This window comes from Lipotes vexillifer, unplaced genomic scaffold (assembly GCF_000442215.2).
Source record: "Lipotes vexillifer unplaced genomic scaffold, Lipotes_vexillifer_v1.1 scaffold1248, whole genome shotgun sequence".
Lineage (NCBI taxonomy): Eukaryota > Metazoa > Chordata > Mammalia > Artiodactyla > Lipotidae > Lipotes > Lipotes vexillifer.
Window position 1 is genome coordinate 237206 of NW_006778262.1, and position 20638 is coordinate 257843.

Consider the following 20638-nt stretch of genomic DNA (forward strand, 5'->3'; position numbering starts at 1 on the left):
CACACACACACACACACACACACACACACACACACACACACACACACACACACATCACCAACCCTAGCAAGTTAAAAGTCCCTTGGAAATGGAAACTCACCCACCTGTGAGTCCTAATTTGTTCCTGACAAATTGGAAACAAATGACTATTTAGCAATGCAAGTATTTAGCATGCAGTGGTTTGATTGATTAATTGATACATTTTGTGACCAAATGTTTGAAGAACTGATTGCAAGATGATTTTAAAATGTACTTAGCAATGTTCAAACACATTCACTAAGTAAGCCTCTCTCGTGTTGATGCTATATCGCTACAGTCTTAAAACCATGCTCAAATATGGCTTTCCCTTTTGGTTGTATTTATGCTTCCTACTCCCTTTGCAGGACTTCACTATCTATGTTTTTTTTGCAGTCGAACTGAAAGTAACACTAGTCCTGAACGGATGAATGAGCAGGTAGATGGGGCTTATTTTAATGTGTGCTTCAAATCTGGCAAGGCCTCAAATGTTTGCAGGCAAAGACGAAAGAAAAGGAAAGAAAACCTCCTGGCCAAATTAATGAAAACACAAGGCCTGAGAAATTTCAGCATTATGTCAAGTACGCAGACTTGTTTTTAACCCTTCAAAGTCTCAATAATCTAGGATGAGATGTGAACAAAAAAAATCTCTCTTACCCCCATGCATACTGTCTAAACAATGAAAGGATAATAAGCATTTGAAGTAAAATATGTTGGAGACTATCTTTAACTCAGTAATTCTCAAATGGGGGCAGTTCTGTCCCCCAGAAGACATTTGGCATTTGTGGAGATGCTACTGGCATCAAGGGGGTGGAAATTACGGATTCTGACAAACATCCTACAATGCACAGGGCAGCCCCCGCACCAGCAAAGAATTATCCAGCCCCAAATCTCAATAGCATCAAGGCTGAGGAACGCTACTAACCAAACGAGTCCAGGCAAGGACTTCTATTTGAGGATACTTTAATGGAAAAAACAGCAAAACTAATAACCTCGTGTCAGTATCAATAAAATTGATAGGAGATAGGAAAATGAGAAAGAAATTTGAGGGGGTGCAATCTGAGTATCAGGATAGGAATCCTGAGTCTGCCCCTCAACTGTGTGATATCAGGTAAGTTATTTTGACTCTCAGAGCCTCAACAATGTAACCTTAATATGAGTATGGTGGTAACAATACCAAAGCAAGTACCCTCACAGGAGGGAGTGAGGCACATACACAGCAATGCGGATGAAGGTACTTACAGCATCAGTAAGCACTATAGAAATGTTTTTACTTTCAGTCCCTATAAAGAAAATGTTCTTTGGAATTTGAAACATTCAAATATAAAGAAAGAGTTTTCCCATCCAGTGTCCTTGAAGGGGAGGCACGTCTACATCTTTTCCATGATCTGAGTTGGGTGGTCAAGCAGGATTGAAGCACACGTCATCCGTGGACATTTTACTGACCGAGGAAAGGGAAACCAATCAAGAGCACTTCCATGAACTTAGTGTGCGATATCAAGGAAAAGGGAAAAAAAACATTGAGACTCTGCTCTCCTCAGCACCACCTGCCATGGGAAGATGGAAAGTCTTACACATTGAAGCTGCTTATCAGTCTTCATTTTCCAGGAAGCCTGGCTCTGACCTAAAAAGCCCCTTCCTGTACCACGTTCAACATTCTGAAAGCCCTGATGACATAACCAGTCACCTATTCACAGCAGAGAGAGGATCTTTAACAGCCCCAGTCAGCTCAGCCTCCCAGGGGACCTAGAGCTGGGGCTAAAATTAATTCCTCATGCTCAACTCACCGTTCACCTTCCCTCTCTTGTCCCCTCCACTGCATTGTGTCAAGACAGCAATTAGAGGCTTTATAAGGAACATTTGTCAGTGCCTGGATGATAACTCTGGGCTGATTCTTCTTTTATTTCCCTCTCCTGTTCCTTAGCCTTTCTATTTTCAGGTTCAAAGAAAGAAGCTGCTTTTGAGTTATATCTCCCAGAATTAAGTGATACAAGATTCTGATGGCTATAGAACTATTTTCATTTTGGATCCTTCCTGATTCACAAAAAGCCAACGCTACATGCCATGGGCCCAGCTGGCTTCTAAATACTTCACAGTGGGATGTTTCAGTAGAGCCACATAAAATCCTATAAATGAGTATAAGAAGGTTCTGGAGTTGACCCACTCATCCTGGTGCACAGGGACCTGGAGAGCAGACACGGTTTCCTGAGAGCATGCCTTCCGAGTGAGATGATGTAAGTGAATATTCTGTAGGAGTTATATTTCTCTACTGTTTAAACATTAGCTATAGACAAGTAGCACAACTGAACTCCTCTTGTTGGTTTATAGACTTATCACTATTGATAAAACAGAATGGCTTGGAAAAAGAATGGATACATCATTTTTGCAGAAACTGTGTCAAGATTGCATGAGCAGGTGGCTTTATTCTTTGATACCTAGATACAGGGGTTATTTTGATCTTATGGTTTAAAATTAAATAAATATTGCCAGATTGCTCTAATGGAGCTTTAAATTTAGCAAAATGGATCCTTTCAGTAGCACAGGGAAGCAGGTGGGAGAGAAAATAAGGTATCCAAGGCTGAAAAAGTGAGCCACTCCTAGGAAGTCCTAGTCCAACCAGAATGTTGGACTTCCCAAAGCCATTTTCCAATCTAGGCAATGGAGTAAGGTGACAGCTCCTTTAAATACTCAGTATTCTTTGAGTTGCTTCATGGAAGCACATTGCCATCGTTGTTAGGAGGACAGCTTCGTCTCATTACAAATGAGTCTTGTAGCACAGCTAAGAAAACTTTTCTTTTTTAAAAGAGGATTTTCGACTCCCCATCTCACAATAACCACCTTTGTGTGGTTACTGATCTTTGGAACATGATACTTTAAGAAAAGGAATAAATCTAAGATGACACAAGAAAGATGCTCATTTCTATCTATTCATCTTTCAAAATATCCCCCAATTTGCTATGGGAGCAATATTGGAAATTGTGCTCAGCTGGGAACAGGAGACTCTGGTCCTAGTTCTGTCCCTCATTTACTATTCTCTCGTGACTATTCTCTCATAGAAAAAACACAATATCTCCCTGGGTCTCATTTTAAATTTGAAATGGAGAATAAAAATACCTACCCTACCTAATTTACAGGCTATTTAATAGTCAAAATGAAGTAATCTATATGAGTGAATATATAATAGCAAAAAATGCTACTCACAGGTTTGGTAATCCTCATAGCTAACGTTCATTGAGTATTGACTTAACTGACCCAGCATTACGTTGGGTATTTTACATGCATATTCACATTAGCCCTAGAAAGTAAGTATTATCATCATCCCATCGTATAGACTCGGAAACAGAGACTTGGGAGGTTCAATATCTTGCCTAAGGTTTGGAACTGGATCACCAAATAGGAGGAATAAGCACTTACCTAGAGAACCAAGAAAGCAGAGAGGGTAACAAATGAGAATGTGGGGAGGAAGAATCTGCTATATTTTGAAAGCATTACAGTGATCATCAGAGAAGAAAAGTCAGAACTGTTAGAAATTCTTACACTTAGTTTATAGTTGTTATATTTTGAATTATTTGTGGGGACATGCACCAAATATTTTAGTGCTTAGGGTTTTCAAGGTCTTAATCTAGTGGGTCTCAGAATTATAGCTAATGGCACCAAGATGCCAACTCTAGCCAGTTGACTCCAAAGCCCATACTTATAACTGCTTTACTGTATCATGTCCTGTAATAATAACACATATTATTACCAAATGAGAGTTACCAACAGTTACTAGTAATAATGGTTTTCAGTGGGAAGCAATGCTATTAAAGAAAGGTTTGTTCTGTTTTGAAAACATAGGAAGCAACCCGTAATTTGGAACTAAACATGCAAAGAGATAGGCACACAGCAAGGGTCACTGGTTTTCTTACATATATGTGGTTTTAAAAATGACCATTAAAGAGCCTTCTCATTTCTGGCAGCAAACTCAGAATCCTATATTGGCTCAGGGCAAGTGGTTAGCATCAATTTAGAATCTTCGAAATTCCTAATAGAAACACAACAGACCCTACAGCAACAGTATCAGGGCCAATGATAATATGCATAGAGAGGGATTGATTTTTCTTATGAACAAACCAACAGTTTTTAAGATTTTAGGCTATTTAGATTCCTCCCATCGCTCATCCCCCAGAGTTTAAGAAGCATTAAAAAATCAGGTCTATTAGTGTCTAGTGCATTTGGATGATGATGAGAATTCACAGTAGCTGCTAACACCTCTGGCTTTCTTCAAAGGCTCAAAGATAAATGCACACGGTCATTTTTGTGCCTTAATCTAAGAAGTGCTAAGAGTAGTATGTGAAAAGACTCCCAGCAGAGACTGAGCTGGATATGGTACAGAGACTGAAATGGTAGATGAGTGCGTGGGGCTTTTTGCTTCAGTATTTTGGGGGTCTTGTATGCTCCTTGTGAATACTCCTATAATTCTTAAAGCAGACATAGGAAGACCCTGGCTAACAGAGGAAAAACCCAGTAGCACAGTTAGCTCTAACTGGCATTTAAAGAAAAGCAATGCTAACTTAGGCATGAAAAAATAATCACAGCCTTCAAGTCATTCAACATTCTTGGGCCACAAATAGGCAAATTTACGTATTTCTCTCAAGTGTGATGATTATCAGCTAAAGGGCTCTTACATTTCTGGAAATGTGCTTCCGGCTTCCTTACCTCTGTGCTCACCTCACTATAAAGGAAGTAAGAAGATAACAGTGAGAAAATGATGGGCCGTTTGGAGTGTAGGAGATAAGAGAGTTAGACATAGCATAAATGCCCACATTAGTGACAAGTTTGATATTCTGAGCTATTCTCTTGTATCTACCAGGTGATAATGTAATGATGGAGCAAAGGCCTTTAGCTAAAGTATTTTCCCTTCCATTCCTGGCACTTTTATGATCAGGGTTCAGGGCTCTTTCCTGGTAGAAGTGAGAGATGAGAGGGAAAGCTAAGGGATTATTTGAATGATCTTTTGAAAGAAGGCAACTTTTCCCCCCATTGTCCTTGATTTGGCCATCTGGCTCTGGGAGTTTGTTGGTGAATGCTCCTTGACTATAAAATTTAAACAGATGATTAACCCCTCTCCCTCCCACACCAGCATGCCTGCTATTAAAATGCCTACTAGGACCAACCTCTGAAAATCAAGGCAGGCTAGTGTAAGTGAGGGAGCAAAAACTGGCAAAGTCAACGAAAGGAATGCAATTCCACCCTTAGTTTTTCTCTCATTGTTACACTGACTTGATGTTCACCATCTCAAGTTTAGTAAACTTCCTTTCACAGTCTTTCTGCCATCTCTGGCCATCTGTATGTTCAATCACACCTGACTGAATGGCACCACAAAGCCCAGATCTCATATTGATTATTCCATGATTACTGACAATAGTTTAGTTTAGAGATGGTGTACCCTTCCCTCCATTGCTCATCATTTGCAGTGCCCCGGAAAATCCATAATCATTGTATTTGGTATGAGCCAGTCAGCAGTATTAATCAGATGGACAAAAGTAAGTGTTCAGTGCATAGTTAGTAAGTCTCCAGAAGCTCCCTGTACTGGACCAAGTCCGAAAGAAATCACTTATTTTTTCATCCAAAAAATATGAACGTGTGCTTAATATTCAGTGTTTTAATGATTTGGTGACAGTCACGAGAAAATCACCAGTTAGAAGTAAGAATGGGAGAACAAAAGAGAGTCTGGTCATTGACAGTAAAACATGTACCTGTGGGATAATGCTCATTCACTGGCCAGTTGTCCACCTGAAGCGTGGCATTGCCGCCGTTCCTGGTAAAACGCACCACGTGGTATTTGCCATCATTTACTGGGGTCCTCTCCTCTTTGATGGAGATGTCAACTGTGCCAATATTGAAGACAACTCCAATTTTCCCCTGTTCCTATAATAAAGAAACAAAAAAGGCAAGTTATCACTAACCACAAGGTTTTCTCCCTTTAAAGTTGATCCTCCAACTAACAATGAATCTGTAGATACCCAGAGAGAGCTGTCGGCTTGAAGTTAATAATAGTAGCCTACATTTCTCCATGGGCTTTCATTCTGAACATAAAAGCCAATGGTACAAAACCACCCAAATTGCTCTCAGAGGCTGCACTGCACAGGTTACATCATTTGATTGCCCTCAACAGATATCAAAGCTGGAACCACAGAACTACCTAACAAGTGAGTAATGACACTGCAAGGTTCTGTGAGATGAATTAGGCATGTTTTCTAGAAGAGGCTAATCAGACACTGAATTTTAGGTTACTTCACAATTCAGATTTAGGATTAAAGAGGAAATGCAAGCCTGCTTGCACTCTGGGGGGCAACCAAGGCCAAGAGGAGGTGTACAGAATGGTTAGGAGCCCAAACCATAGGAGCTACTAGCACTGTAGACTTACTCTTGGTGATACTTTCTGTAGGTATAAAGAACATAGGAAATGTATCCTCAGTGGGGCCCAGTGAAACTGAACTGGGGTTTTCCAAGTCAGATGCTGGCACCCTTCCCACACTTGTAGCCCTATTCCTAAGGTTAAGCCAAAGAAGGAGGTAATATTCAGTGCTATAGCTTTATGTTACACAGCAGAAGAGAACCTCTGTGGCCCTACCTAGACTTCTGGGAGGGAAAACACAATGAATTCCTGAAGAGTAACATTAGGGCAATGAAGGTGATGATTATGGTGATGGTGGTGGTGGTGACATCATCCACACCCTGGGAAGTGCCCAGAAACACTGAAATATAAACAAAAATGTTATTAAAACTCTTATTCTTCTCCTTTAATAACCTACGACTAAGAGTTGGAATTAGTATTCAGAAGAAGACACAAAATGAAAGTAACCTCACGGATCAGATATAATCAGTCTCTCACAACCTCTCTGAAAGGTATCAGCACACAGGGTGTCAGGAGGAAATGGGCAAGGAGAGAAAAGAAACATCTTTCTCCATTTCTCTAATAGTCTGGCTTATTGGCAAACAGTTGGACTTTCAAAAACAATAAAATTTAGTTGTGATTCTGATGTTCTACAAGACTGAGTCACAATATTTGTCCACATAGTCTCTGTTATCCTCTATTTCCTTCTATTCAAGAAGAAGAGAAGGAGGAAGCGGGGGAGGAAAGGAAGGAGGAAGATATGGCAAAAGAAGTCCAGAATCCACACAAACCAAGACACAGGAAAGACTTCACTGAATCTCAAGTTTAGTAATTTTGGTTCATTCATTCATTCATTCAATATATAAACACACTATTTATTAAGCACTCACTATGCTTAAAGTCAATAAATTGAGACTTCTGGTGAGATTTTAGGTACTGGTTTCCATATAGTTTGCTAGACTTCACTTATTTTTCCAAAAGACAGGCTTTCCTTAACTAGCCAATTTTCCTTTAGTTATGTGAACACATCTTGTGCCCAATAAAAGAATGAATAAGTACCTAGGAGCCTTAATCATAAAAAGTAGGAATCTAGGCTGATCAAAAGAGGCTGGACCAGCAATCCCACTACTGGGCATATACCCTGAGAAAACCATAATTCAAAAAGAATCATGTACCAAAATGTTCATTGCAGCTCTATTTACAATAGCCCGGAGATGGAAACAACCTAAGTGCCCATTGTCGGAAGAATGGATGAAGAAGATGTGGCACATATATACAATGGAATATTACTCAGCCATAAAAAGAAACGAAATTGAGCTATTTGTAATGAGGTGGATGGACCTAGAGTCTGTCATACAGAGTGAAGTAAGTCAGAAAGAGAAAAACAAATACCGTGTGCTAACACATATATATGGAATTTAAGGGGAAAAATGTTATGAAGAACCTAGGGGTAAAACAGGAATAAAGACACAGACCTACTAGAGAACGGACTTGATGATATGGGGAGGGGGAAGGGTGAGCTGTGACAGGGCGAGAGAGAGGCAGACATATATATACTAACAAATGTAAGGTAGATAGCCAGTGGGAAGCAGCCGCATGGCACAGGGAAAACAGCTCAGTTCTTTGTGGCTGTCTGGAGGGGTGGGATAGGGAGGGTGGGAGGGAGGGAGACAAAGAGGGGCAGGGAGATCGGCTCAGTGCTTTGTGACCACCTGGAGGGGTGGGATAGGGAGGGTGGGAGGGAGGGAGACGCAAGAGGGAAGAGATATGGGAACATATGTATATGTATAACTGATTCACTTTGTTATAAAGCAGAAACTAACACACCATTGTAAAGCAATTATACCCCAATAAAGATGTTAAAAAAAAATAAAAATAAAAAATACCCAAGAATTACCATATGACCCAGCAATCCCACTACTGGGCATATACCCAGGGAAAACCTTATAATTCAAAAAGACACATGCACCCCAATGTTCACTGCAGCACTATTTACAACAGCCAGTTCATGGAAGCAACCTAAATGCCCATCGTCAGAGGAATGGATAAAGAAGATGTGGCACATATATACAATGGAATATTACTCAGCCATAAAAAGAAACGAAATTGAGCTATTTGTAATGAGGTGGATAGACCTAGAGTCTGTCATACAGAGTGAAGTAAGTCAGAAAGAGAGAGACAAATACCGTATGCTAACACATATATATGGAATTTAAGAAAAAAAATGTCATGAAGAACCTAGGGGTGAAACAGGAATAAAGACACAGACTTACTAGAGAATGGACTTGAGGATATGGGGAGGGGGAAGGGTAAACTGTGACAAAGCGAGAGAAAGGCATGGACATATATACACTACCAAACGTAAGGTAGATAGCTAGTGGGAAGCAGCCGCATAGCACAGGGAGATCAGCTCGGTGCTTTGTGACCGCCTGGAGGGGTGGGATAGGGAGGGTGGGAGGGAGGGGGATGCAAGTGGGAAGAGATATGGGAACAAATGTATATATATAACTGATTCATTTTGTTGTGAAGCTGAAACTAACATACCATTGTAAAGCAATTATACTCCAATAAAGATGTTAAAAAAAAAAAAAGAGGTTGATTTCAGCATGCAGGGATGCTGAGATACAGGGTGGACATCATTGCTTCCTTTGTGCCCTGATAGCACAGCACACAATGTAAAATGGTGTCTGCAATTCCCATGTTCTGTTCTCTGGGAGAAGCAATTCAGGTGCCTCCCCAAATGATGACTAAACATACTCATTTTCTTAAGTTTCTAAGAAACAGGATTTCTTAAATCCCTGTTTATTGAGACACTTCTCAGCTTGGTTTTGTTTTGTTTTCCTATCTCTGCACCTCCAGCACTAAACAAAATACCTACTATTAAAACATGATGCATGGATAAGTGAACCTGGTGGTCGGTTCTTTTGCATCTTTCATGCCCATAATTAATAATATTATGATCCATTTTATTCTTTCTCCTTAATTCTCTGGGAATGCAGAAATGACAATATGACTTTTCTGCTTTTTCTTAAAGAGTTGGCATGCACTTCTAAGGATGTGTGTGTGTGTGTGTTTGTGTGTTGGTACCTAATCACCCTCGTGCCTAAATAAGCAAGGCTATAATAACCTGAGTCATAATCTCAGGTGAAAAAACTATGACTGCAGACACCATTACTCCTCTGCCCACCCCACAAATGTGGACTGTTTATTGCATCACTGTTCCTCAATGAGAAACCACTGTATAAATTCTGGATGCATGTAAAGGACTGCTGGTGATTCAATTCACCTCAGTCACTAATTAATCATGGATGGAGGACAGTTTTAGGGGGAGAGAGGAGACCTTTAGACCAGCCTTCTGCAGCTTTTCAGCAGCAGCATTGGCAAAGTATAGTTCTGGCTCACGGAGTAGGCTGATCAGTGAGATATATTCTTGGGCAGATTTTCTGCAAGATCCATAATAGATTCAGGAAAACAGAAGATTTAATCTCTGCCAGAATAAATATTTGGTCCGTATCTTAGGCACCACACATTTGCTATCGCAATCACTGTTTTGGGGAGGTCTTCTTAATCCTGCTAGCACGTTGCCAATGTCAGTGGAGACCCTTACTCAGATGTTTCATTGTGTTTCCTGCAGTGGTAAATATGCCTGTACTGGACCTCAGATGTGGTCTCTTCACTCGCAGTAATGAAATTTCTAATGAGATTTCATTACTGCAACCTCCTTGTCATTTGTCATGGGACCACAGTGGCATTATAATCTGTGGCTAACTGCTTTGTCTCAGTTTATTATAAGCTTTGTGACAAATACCCAAACAGTTGCCCAGGCTTGAATCCATCATGCTCAGCTGCCATGAAAATAAAGTGTGTTGGCTCATGTGTCCAGAGAAGAGATGATGTGAAGGATAAAAAGCACTGGCTTTGGAGTCAGCCCTGACTAACCTGGGGCAAGTTACTTAACTTTTCTGAACCCATTTCTTGATAATATATTATGGGGATAGGATACCAGTTTTACATACTTTGGAGGGCTGTTATAAGGCTGAAATGTTATAATTAATATGACAGTACTTTATGAATAATAAAATATTATACCAATATAAGGTATACATGAAATCAAGAGAAGGAAACCATCCAATCATTTGACTATTTAAAACACTGTGATTGCTGGAGAAGTTCACTGGCTCAATATGATAAACATGGGTTTTAGCATATCTTGGTTCAAATAATACCTCTGATTCTTAAAGCTGCATGACCTGGGGCAGGTTGTTTAACTTCTGGTGTTTCTTTTATAAAGGATCACGTGGAGGGAGAAAGGCAAATTGCAGTGAGGATTTTAGGAGAACACATATGTGTGAAGCACCTGGCACAAAGCTGTGCATATTTGGGGACCTCAATATTTTGGGACCTCAATAAATGTAAGTCACCTCTTCTCTTTCTTCCCCCCGCCCCATTAGTGTAGTTGACACTAGTGGCATAAGCCAAGGGCTGGTTGGCTTGGCAACACTGTCATTAAGAAATATTGTAAAAATAAATGTAAATTTTAGCAAATAGAACACTAAAAAACCCAATATTTGCACGGTTGATTTCCTGCCACGATTTGGTAGTTGCTCTCTCTCCACATTCCTCGGTGCCTTTTATAAGCCTCTCCAAGATAAGCAAAAGTGTAGGTGTAAAAACAGCATGACTATAAATTTTAATAACTCCATACCCTTCACCACTAAAGTTGCTACCAAGGCAATCACTTCAATCTATGTTACTCCTTGACATTAAAAACAAAGACAAGTGGTACATCAGAAGCCATTACCAAAGAATCCTCAAGTGCATTCAGGGAAAAACTGAACAGTACAGAAAATGGCTGTCTTTAAATAGCCAGCAAGTCATTCTTTATCAGTAATGACTCTTTATGAGCCCACATGGTCCCTCAAATTAGTCCAGCTCCACCTTTCTGACCCTCCATCAGCCAAATAGCACTGATTGCTATGGAGGTGACCCAAGAGATGCTACCAACACCAGGGTCAGATTTCAGGAGCAGAAATGCACAGGGGCAAGAAATATCCTCAGGAATAAAGAACTCCCTGAAGGCGATCTCTTCATTCATTCCAGAGCGCCCCAGGGGAAGGCAAAATGTACCATGTGCTATTTTAGAAAACTGCAGCTGACAGGGACAGAACTGGGGCTCTCAAATGTGTGCCAGGATGCTATGCAAAGGAAGCAGTTCTCAATATCTTAACCTCTAGGCTTCGCACAGAATTTGTGAGTTCAGTGCTAGGCGGTAAAACAAGAACATGAATGTGAGCCTGCTTGGGGCCAGACGCCATCAGGTCTGCCATACTCATTTCAGAGTCTGGCTTATAGTAAATAAAGTAATCAGTGGCACTGTTTACCACATTTTGCTGATTCTCCCCCATTATGGGCTCATAGGAGAGAGAAATTCGGGGTCCACTTGTGATGAGTAGGGCCAATGGACCAGTGCTGACCAATAAAATCAGGTGTTACTACTGAGCCATCCGTTTAATTGCTGGTTTGAGGCCTGCCGGAATTATCATTTGCTCTGAACCACTGCACTCAGCAAATTCCTGGTAGTGACTTCTTTGTCAGTCTGGGTCATTGAGGGAGAATGACAACAAGCCACACTACAGTCAACATGGAAAACATGAGAAACAAAGCTTGGTTGCTTTATGCCACCAAATATTGGTATTTGAAACTGTTTGTTACTGCAGCATAACCCAGACTATCTGGATGATGGAGTAGGTGCTCAACAAGTATTTTGAACAGAATAATTTTCAAATTCCCACAATTACCCTTAAAATGTTTTGGTTTTTTTTGGAATGTAGAAGCATTTAGGAGAATCCAGCTATATTTTATTAAGCCAGACATGAAAGAGATTTGCAAAGATGTAAAACAATGCCATTATCAGTAATTTTTAAAATACTGCTTTTCAAAAATTGTTATTTATGTGAACATGAATTGGGCTTATTACTCATTTCTAAATGGATTAATAAACAGCTAATTTAAATGCTTCATGGTTTTAACTTCTAACAGGGTAAACATCACTAGATATAACTCACGTTAACAAAAGCTCTTTGGGATTCTCATCATTTTTTTAAGTTTAAAGGGGTCTTAAGACCAAAAGACTTGAGAACTGCTAAGTTAGTTGATCTGGAAGGTTTATTCCACTTAAAAAACTTCATTATACTCTTGTGTTCAAAGTTCCAGGTAAAACGATAAAAAATTAGATTTGTTCTATCTTTTCATTCTAAGACATAGCCTAACAATTTAGTATAAAAATTGAATTTTACCTACATTTCTTTTATTTTTTTTAATTTTTAAATTTAACATAATTTATTTTTTTATACAGCAGGTTCTTATTAGTCATCTATTTTATACACATCAGTGTATACATGTCAAACTCAATCTCCCAATTCATCACACCATCACCCCCACCCCCCTGCCGCTTTCCCCCCCTTGGTGTCCATACGTTTGTTCTCTACATCTGTGTCTCAGTTTCTGCCCTGCAAACCAGTTCATCTGTGCCATTTTTCTAGGTTCCACATATATGCGTTAATATACGATATTTGTTTTTCTCTTTCTGACTTACTTCACTCTGTATGACAGTCTCTAGGTCCATCCATATCTCTACAAATGACCCTATTTCGTTCCTTTTTATGGCTGAGTAATACTTCATTGCATATATGTACCACATCTTTATCCATTCGTCTGTTGATGGGCATTTAGGTTGCTTCCATGAACTGGCTATTGTGAGTAGTGCTGCAATGAACATTGGGGTGCATGTGTCTTTTTGAATTATGGTTTTCTCTGGGTATATGCCCAGTAGTGTGATTGCTGGATCATATGGTAATTCTATTTTCAGTTTTTTAAGGAACCTCCGTACTGTTCTCCATACTGGCTGTATCAATTTACATGCCCACTCACAGAGCAAGAGAGTTCCCTTTCCTCCACACCCTCTCCAGCATTTGTTGTTTGTAGATTTTTTGATGATGCCCATTTTTACTGGTGTGAGGTGATACCTCATTGTAGTTTTGATTTGCATATCTCTAATAATTAGTGATGTTGAGCAGCTTTTCATGTGCTTCTTGGCCATCTGTATGTCTTGTTTGGAGAAATGTCTATTTAGGTCTTCTGCCCATTTTAGGATTGGTTGTTTGTTTTTTTAATATTGAGCTGCATGAGCTGTTTATATATTTTGGAGATTAATCCTTTGTCCGTTGATTCGTTTGCAAATATTTTCTCCCATTCTGAGGGTTGTCTTTTCGTCTTGTTTATGGTTTCCTTTGCTGTGCAAAAGCTTTGAAGTTTCATTAGGTCCCATTTATTTTTGTTTTTATTTCCATTACTCTAGGAGGTGGATCAAAAAAGGTCTTCCTGTGATTTATGTCAAAGAGTGTTCTCCCTATGTTTTCCTCTAAGAGTTTTATAGTGTCCGGTCTTACATTTAGGTCTGTAATCCATTTTGAGTTCATTTTGCATATGGTGTTAGGGAGTGTTTTAATTTCATTCTTTTACATGTAGCTGTCCAGTTTTCCCAGCACCACTTATTGAAGAGACTGTCTTTTCTCCATTGTATATCCTTGCCTCCTTTGTCATAGATTAGTTGACCATAGGTGTGTGGGTTTATCTCTGGGCTTTCTATCCTGTTCCATTGATCTATGCTTCTGTTTTTGTGCCAGTACCATATTGTCTTGATTACTGTAGCTTTATAGTATAGTCTGAAGTCACGGAGTCTGATTCCTCCATCTCCATTTTTTTTCCTCAAGACTGCTTTGGCTATTTGGGGTCTTTTGTGTCCAGACAAATTTTAAGAATTTTTGTTCTAGTTCTGTGAAGAATGCCATTGGTAATTTTTTTTTTTTTTTTTTTTTTTTTTTTGTGCGGTACATGGTCCCTCTCACGGTTGTGGCTTCTCCCGTTGTGGAGCACAGGCTCTGGACGCGCAGGCACAGTGGCCATGGCTCACCGTCCCAGCTGCTCCATGGCATGTGGGATCTTCCTGGACCGGGGCACGAACCCGCGTCCCCTGCATCGGCAGGCGGACTCTCAACCACTGCACTTTGATAGGGATTGCATTGAATCTATAGATTGCTTTGGGTAGTAGAGTCATTTTCACAATATTGATTCTTGCAATCCAAGATCATGGTATATCTCTCCATCTGTTTGTATCATCTTTAATTTCTTTCATCAGTGTCTTACAGTTTTCTGCACACAGGTCTTTTGTCTACCCAGGTAGGTTTATTCCTAGGTATTTTATTCTTTTTGTTGCAATGGTAAATGGGAGAGTTTCCTTAACTTCTCTTTCAGATTTTTCATCATTAGTGTATAGGAATGCAAGAGATTTCTGTGCATTAATTTTGTATCCTGTAACTTTACCAAATTCATCGATTAGCTCTAGTAGTTTTCTGGTGGCATCTTTAGGATTCTCTATGTATAGTATCATGTCATCTGCAAACAGTGACAGTTTTATTTCTTCTTTTCCAATTTGTATTCCTTTTATTTCCTTTTCTTCTCTGATTGCTGTGGCTAGGACTTCCAAAACTATGTTGAATAATAATGGCAAGAGTGGACAACCTTGTCTTGTTCCCGATCTTAGAGGAAATGCTTTCAGTTTTTCACCACTGAGAATGTTTGCTCTGGGTTTGTCATATATGGCCTTTATTATGTTGAGGTAAGTTCCCTCTATGCCCACTTTCTGGAGAATTTTTATCATAAATGGGTGTTGAATTTTGTCGAAAGCTTTTTCTGCATCTATTGAGATGATCATATGGTTTTTATTCTTCAATTTATTAATATGGTGTATCACATTGATTGATTTGTGTATATTGAAGAATCCTTGCATCCCTGGGATAAATCTCACTTGATCATGGTGTATGATCCTTTTAATGTGTTGTTGGATTCTGTTTGCTAGTATTTTGTTGAGGATTTTTGCATCTATGTTCATCAGTGATATTGGTCTGTAATTTTCTTTTTTTGTAGTATCTTTGACTGGTTTGGGTAGCAGGATGATCGTGGCCTCATAGAATGAGTTTGGTAGTGTTACTTCCTCTGCAATCTTTTGGAAGAATTTGAGAAGGATGGGTGTTAGCTCTTCTCTAAATGTTTGATAGAATTCACCTGTGAAGCCATCTGGTCCTGGACTTTTGTTTGTTGGAAGATTTTTAATCACAGTTTCAATTTCATTACTTGTGATTGGTCTGTCCATATTTTCTATCCTGGTTCAGTCTTGGAAGGTTATACCTTTCTAAGAATTTGTCCATTTCTTCCAGGTTGTCTATTTTATTGGCATAGAGTTGCATGTAGTAGTCTCTTAGGATGCTTTGTATTTCTGTGGTGTCTGTTGTAACTTCTCCTTTTTTCATTTCTAATTTTATTGATTTGAGTCCTCTCCCACTTTTTCTTGATGAGTCTGGCTAATGGTTTATCAATTTTGTTTATCTTCTCAAAGGACCAGCTTTTAGTTTTATTGATCTTTGCTATTGTTTTCTTTGTTTCTATTCCATTTATTTCTGCTCTGATCTTTATGATTTCTTTCCTTCTGCTAACTTTGGGTTTTGTTTGTTTTTCTTTCTCTAGTTCCTTTAGGTGTAAGGTTAGATTGTTTATCTGAGATTTTTCTTGTTTCATGAGGTAGGCTAGTATAGCTATAAACTTCCCGCTTAGAACTGCTTTTGCTGCATCCCATAGGTTTTGGATCATCGTGTGTTCATTGTCATTTATCTCTAGGTATTTTTTGATTTCCTCTGATTTCTTCAGTGATCTCTTGGTTATTTAGTACATATCTTTTAGCCTCCATGTGTTTATGTTTTCTACTTTTTTTTCCCTGTAATTGATTTCTAATCTCATAGTGTTGCGGTCAGAAATTATGCTTGATATGATTTCAGTTTTCTTAAATTTACTGAGGCTTGATTTGTGACACAAGATGTGATCTATCCTGGAGAATGTTCCGTGCGCACTTGAGAAGAAAGTGTAATCTGCTGTTTTTGGATGGAATGTGCTATAAATATCAATTAAATCTATCTAGTCTATTGTGTCATTTAAAGCTTCTGTTTCCTTATTTATTTTCATTTTGGATGATCTGTCAATTGGTGTAAGTGAGGTGTTAAAGTCCTGAACGATTATTGTGTTACTGTCGATTTCCTCTTTGATAGTTGTTAGCAGTTGTCTTATGTATTGAGGTGCCCCTATGTTGGGTGCATATATATTTATAATTGTTATATCTTCTTCGTGGATTGATCCCTTGATCGTTATGTAGTGTCCTTCCTCATCTCTTGTAACATTCTTTATTTTAAAATCCATTTTATCTGATATGAGTATTGCTACTCCAGCTTTCTTTTGATTTCCATTTGCATGGAATATCTTTTTCCATCCCCTCACTCTCAATCTGTGTGTCCCTAGGTCTGAAGTGGGTCTCTTGTAGACAGTATATATATGGGTCTTGTTTTTGTATCCATTTAGCAAGCCTGTGTCTTTTGGTTGGAGCATTTAATCCATTCATGGTTAAGGTAATTATCGATATGTGTGTTCCTATGAGCATTTTCTTAATTGCTTTGGGTTTGTTTTTGTAGGTCCTTTTCTTGTCTTGTGTTTCCCACTTAGAGAAGTTCCTTTAGAATTTTTTGTAGAGCTGGTTTGGTGGTGCTGAATTCTCTTAGCTTTTGCTTGTCTGTAAAGCTTTTGATTTCTCCATCGAATCTGAATGAGATCCTTGCCAGGTAGAGTAATCTTGGTTGTAGGTTCTTCCCTTTCATCACTTTAAGTATATCATGCCTCTCCCCTTCTGGCTTGTAGAGTTTCTGCTGAGAAATCAGCTGTTAACCTTATGGGAGTTCCCTTGCATGTTATTTGTCATTTTTCCCTTGCTGCTTTCAATAATTTTTCTTTCTCTTTAATTTTTGCCAATTGATTACTATGTGTCTTGGGTTTATCCTGTATTGGACTCTGTGTGCTTCCTGGACTTGGGTGGCTATTTCCTTTCCCATGTTAGGGAAGTTTTCGACTATAATCTCTTCAAATATTTTCTCTGGTCCTTTCTCTCTTCCCCTTCTGGGACCCCTATAATGTGAATGTTGTTGCATTTAATGTTGTCCCAGAGGTCTCGTAGGCTGTCTTCATTTCTTTTCATTCTTTTTTCTTTATTGTGTTCCACAGCAGTGAATTCCACCATTCTGTCTTCCAGGTCACTTATCCATTCTTCTGCCTCAGTTATTCTGCTATTGATTCCTTCTAGTGCAGTTTTCATTTCAGTTATTGTATTGTTCATCTCTGTTTGTTTGTTCTTTAATTCTTCTTGATCTTTGTCAAACATTTCTTGCATCTTCTCAATCTTTGCCTCCATTCTTTTTCCGAGGTCCTGGATCATCTTCACTATCATTATTCTGAATTCTTTTTCTGGAAGGTTGCCTATCTCCACTTCATTTAGTTGTTTTTCTGGGGTTTTATCTTGTTCATTTATCTGGTACATAGCCCTCTGTCTTTTCATCTTGTCTATCTTTCTGTGAATGTGGTTTTTGTTCTACAGGCTGCAGGACTGTAGTTCTTCTTGCTTCTGCTGTCTGCCCTCTGGTGGATGAGGCTATCTAAGAGGCTTATGCAAGTTTCCTGGTGAGAGGGACTGGATGGTGGGTAGAGCTGACTGTTGCTCTAGTGGGCGGAGCTCAGTAAAACTTTAATCCTCTTGACTGCTGATGGGTGGGGCTGGGTTCCCTCCCTTTTGGTTGTTTGGCCGGAGGCAACCCAACACTGGAGCCTACCTGGGCTCATTGGTGGGGCTAATGACACACTCTGGGAGGGCTCACACCAAGGAGTACTTCCCAGAACTTCTGCTGCCAGTGTCCTCGTCCCCAAGGTGAGCCACAGCCAGCCACCACCTCTGCAGGAGATTGTCCAACACCAGCAGGTAGGTCTGATTCAGTCTCCCCTGGGGTCACGGCCTCTCCCCCTGGTCCCGATGCACACACTACTTTGTGTGTGCCCTCCAAGAGTGGAGTCTCTGTTTCCCCCAGTCCTGTAGAAGCCCTGCAATCAAATCCCTCTAGCCTTCAAAGTCTGATTCTCTAGGAATTCCTCCTCCCGTTGCTGGACCCCCAGGTTGGTAAGCCTGACGTGGGGCTCAGAACCTCCACTCCAGTGGTTGGACTTCTGTGGTATAAGTGTTCTCCAGACTGTGAGTCACCCACCCAGCAGTTATGGGATTTGATTTTACTGTGATTGTGCCCCTCCTACCGTCTCATTGTGGCTTCTCCTTTGTCTTTGGATGTGGGGTATCATTTTGATGAGTTCTGGTGTCTTTCTGTCGCTGATTGTCCAGCAGCTAGTTGTGATTCTGGTGTTCTCACAAGAGGGAGTGAAAGCACATCCTTCTACTCTGCCATCTTGGTTCCAATCCCCCCTCCAAATTTTATAGGTTAAAAGGATCAAGATTCAGACCATTGAGAATTCGCATGAGTACTAAAATATATCTTTAATATTAGAATACAGGTCTGTCTGACTTTAAAACCCATGGGTTTTCCACCTGGTTATGTTTCCATCATACGTATTCAAGTTGCAACTGAGTTATTTATAGAAAATGGTATATGTATTACATATTATACACTTTACATCTGTATAACCTGCCTAACCTGTCTGCTTAACCTATTTGTGTGTATTTCAAATGTAGGGATCCTAACAGGTGCTCAGCAAACACTTGTTAAATTAATGGATAAGTGAATGAATGAATATAAATTATAATGTGTGGTCATGATAGAAAAAACTGTGTTAATATGCTTTTATACCATGGGAGGCTAACTAGGATTTTAACAGTCTGGGATAAAGCAGTGAATTGGTCATTTGTATTGAGAATTTTTTTGCAATAAATCTTGGGCAAAACATATAGTCTCATGACGCTTTATATATGCAATCTGTAAAATACAAAAGGATAGGGTACAATTTACATGATTCATCAGATAATTTTGACTATGGGAGGATTTTATTGGAGTTCACTAGGATAAAACACCCTGCATTTATTAGATCATGTATGGGCTCTTTACGTGACTATTAATTATCTTTCAGTGAAGATCATAAGTCCATTCTTTCAACATTATAATCTCCTTGTTCTAGACCCAAGACAACAGTTAGATAATAAGCAGTGAGTGTGCACTTCTGGTGTGCAAAGCCATGTGCTATGAAGGGATTTGAGACCAGGTCTCTCCCTCAAGAAGTCCAAGATAGAGAATAATCCTATCCGGAATCACTCAAACTGACAAGGCTCCAACCTGTGCAACTGGGCGAGGGTTTGGACTTCCACTGTCATCCCATGACAATGACCCAGTCTCCTTCCCTCGAGAAGCTTAAGTGTGGCTGTGTGTGTGGCAGGAAGGGCAGGGAGGGAAGAAGAAAATGTCTGCTCTGGGTCCCAGAGCCTTTAAGATCTAGAAGCAGAAGACCTGAGCCCAGTCAAGGCTCTGTATCTTGTTGCCCAGATGATCTGGAACAGGTCTCAACTGTCTGTATGAAAAATGAGAATAACAATACAAAGACAACAATAATAATAATGCCTGTGTTGAATGGTACTTAAGAGAAATGAATAAAATCTTGGCAAATTATGAAGTGCTGCTCAAAGGTTGATATAAACATAATGTTAATGGTGGGGGTGAAGATGGTGATAATAGTAAAGATAGTGAAGATAACTGGGTAAGAAATAGTATGACAGATGATGGGTGAGTCAGAGGCTTTTGCACACACCCTACAGCATACTTCTCTGTGTATTTGAAATGACTGTCTCCCATTCAAGATCATCAACTCCAGAATCGGTACAGACTGTCCCTAGAAAATTCATGTTAAATGGCTTGGAAATAAATTCTATTTTCCTAAATCTGCACAGGTCTCTATGACCTTTGTGCCTACCCAGCAAAATTGTATCCATCTTCCCCCCCAGCTGCAGTTGTGCTTCTCCTGTTGTTTTCCTGATGTCTGGTTGCACGAGGTCAATCAATTAAAGTGGATTAGATCCACAGGCCGAAAGACTAACAGAGGGTCAAAAGAGATAAGACTGATAAATAGCTCAAGACAGTTCCATCTCTAACTCCCAGAAAAGAAAAAAAAATAGAGAGAGAGCATGGATGACAGCTCAGTACAACAGGAACTCTGACCCAAGGAGGGAAATCAAGGAAGGACGAGACAGCTGGTGCAAGGAAATAAGATGCAAGTCAGAGCCAGGGCTGATGCAGGGTTACACACCGGCATCCTGAGCCATCATGT

General features: G+C 39.7%; 1 protein-coding gene across 2 annotated transcripts in view; it reads right to left on the minus strand.

The window, feature by feature from the left end:
- Positions 1 to 20638, minus strand: part of LOC103083838 (neurexin-3-beta) — a 385778-nt gene that overhangs the window by 192172 nt on the left and 172968 nt on the right. For both annotated transcript variants that reach the window (XM_007451554.1, XM_007451555.1), the window contains exon 2: positions 5754 to 5925. The gene's annotated coding sequence lies outside the window, so the exon portion shown is untranslated. The remainder of the gene's footprint in view (positions 1 to 5753; positions 5926 to 20638) is intronic.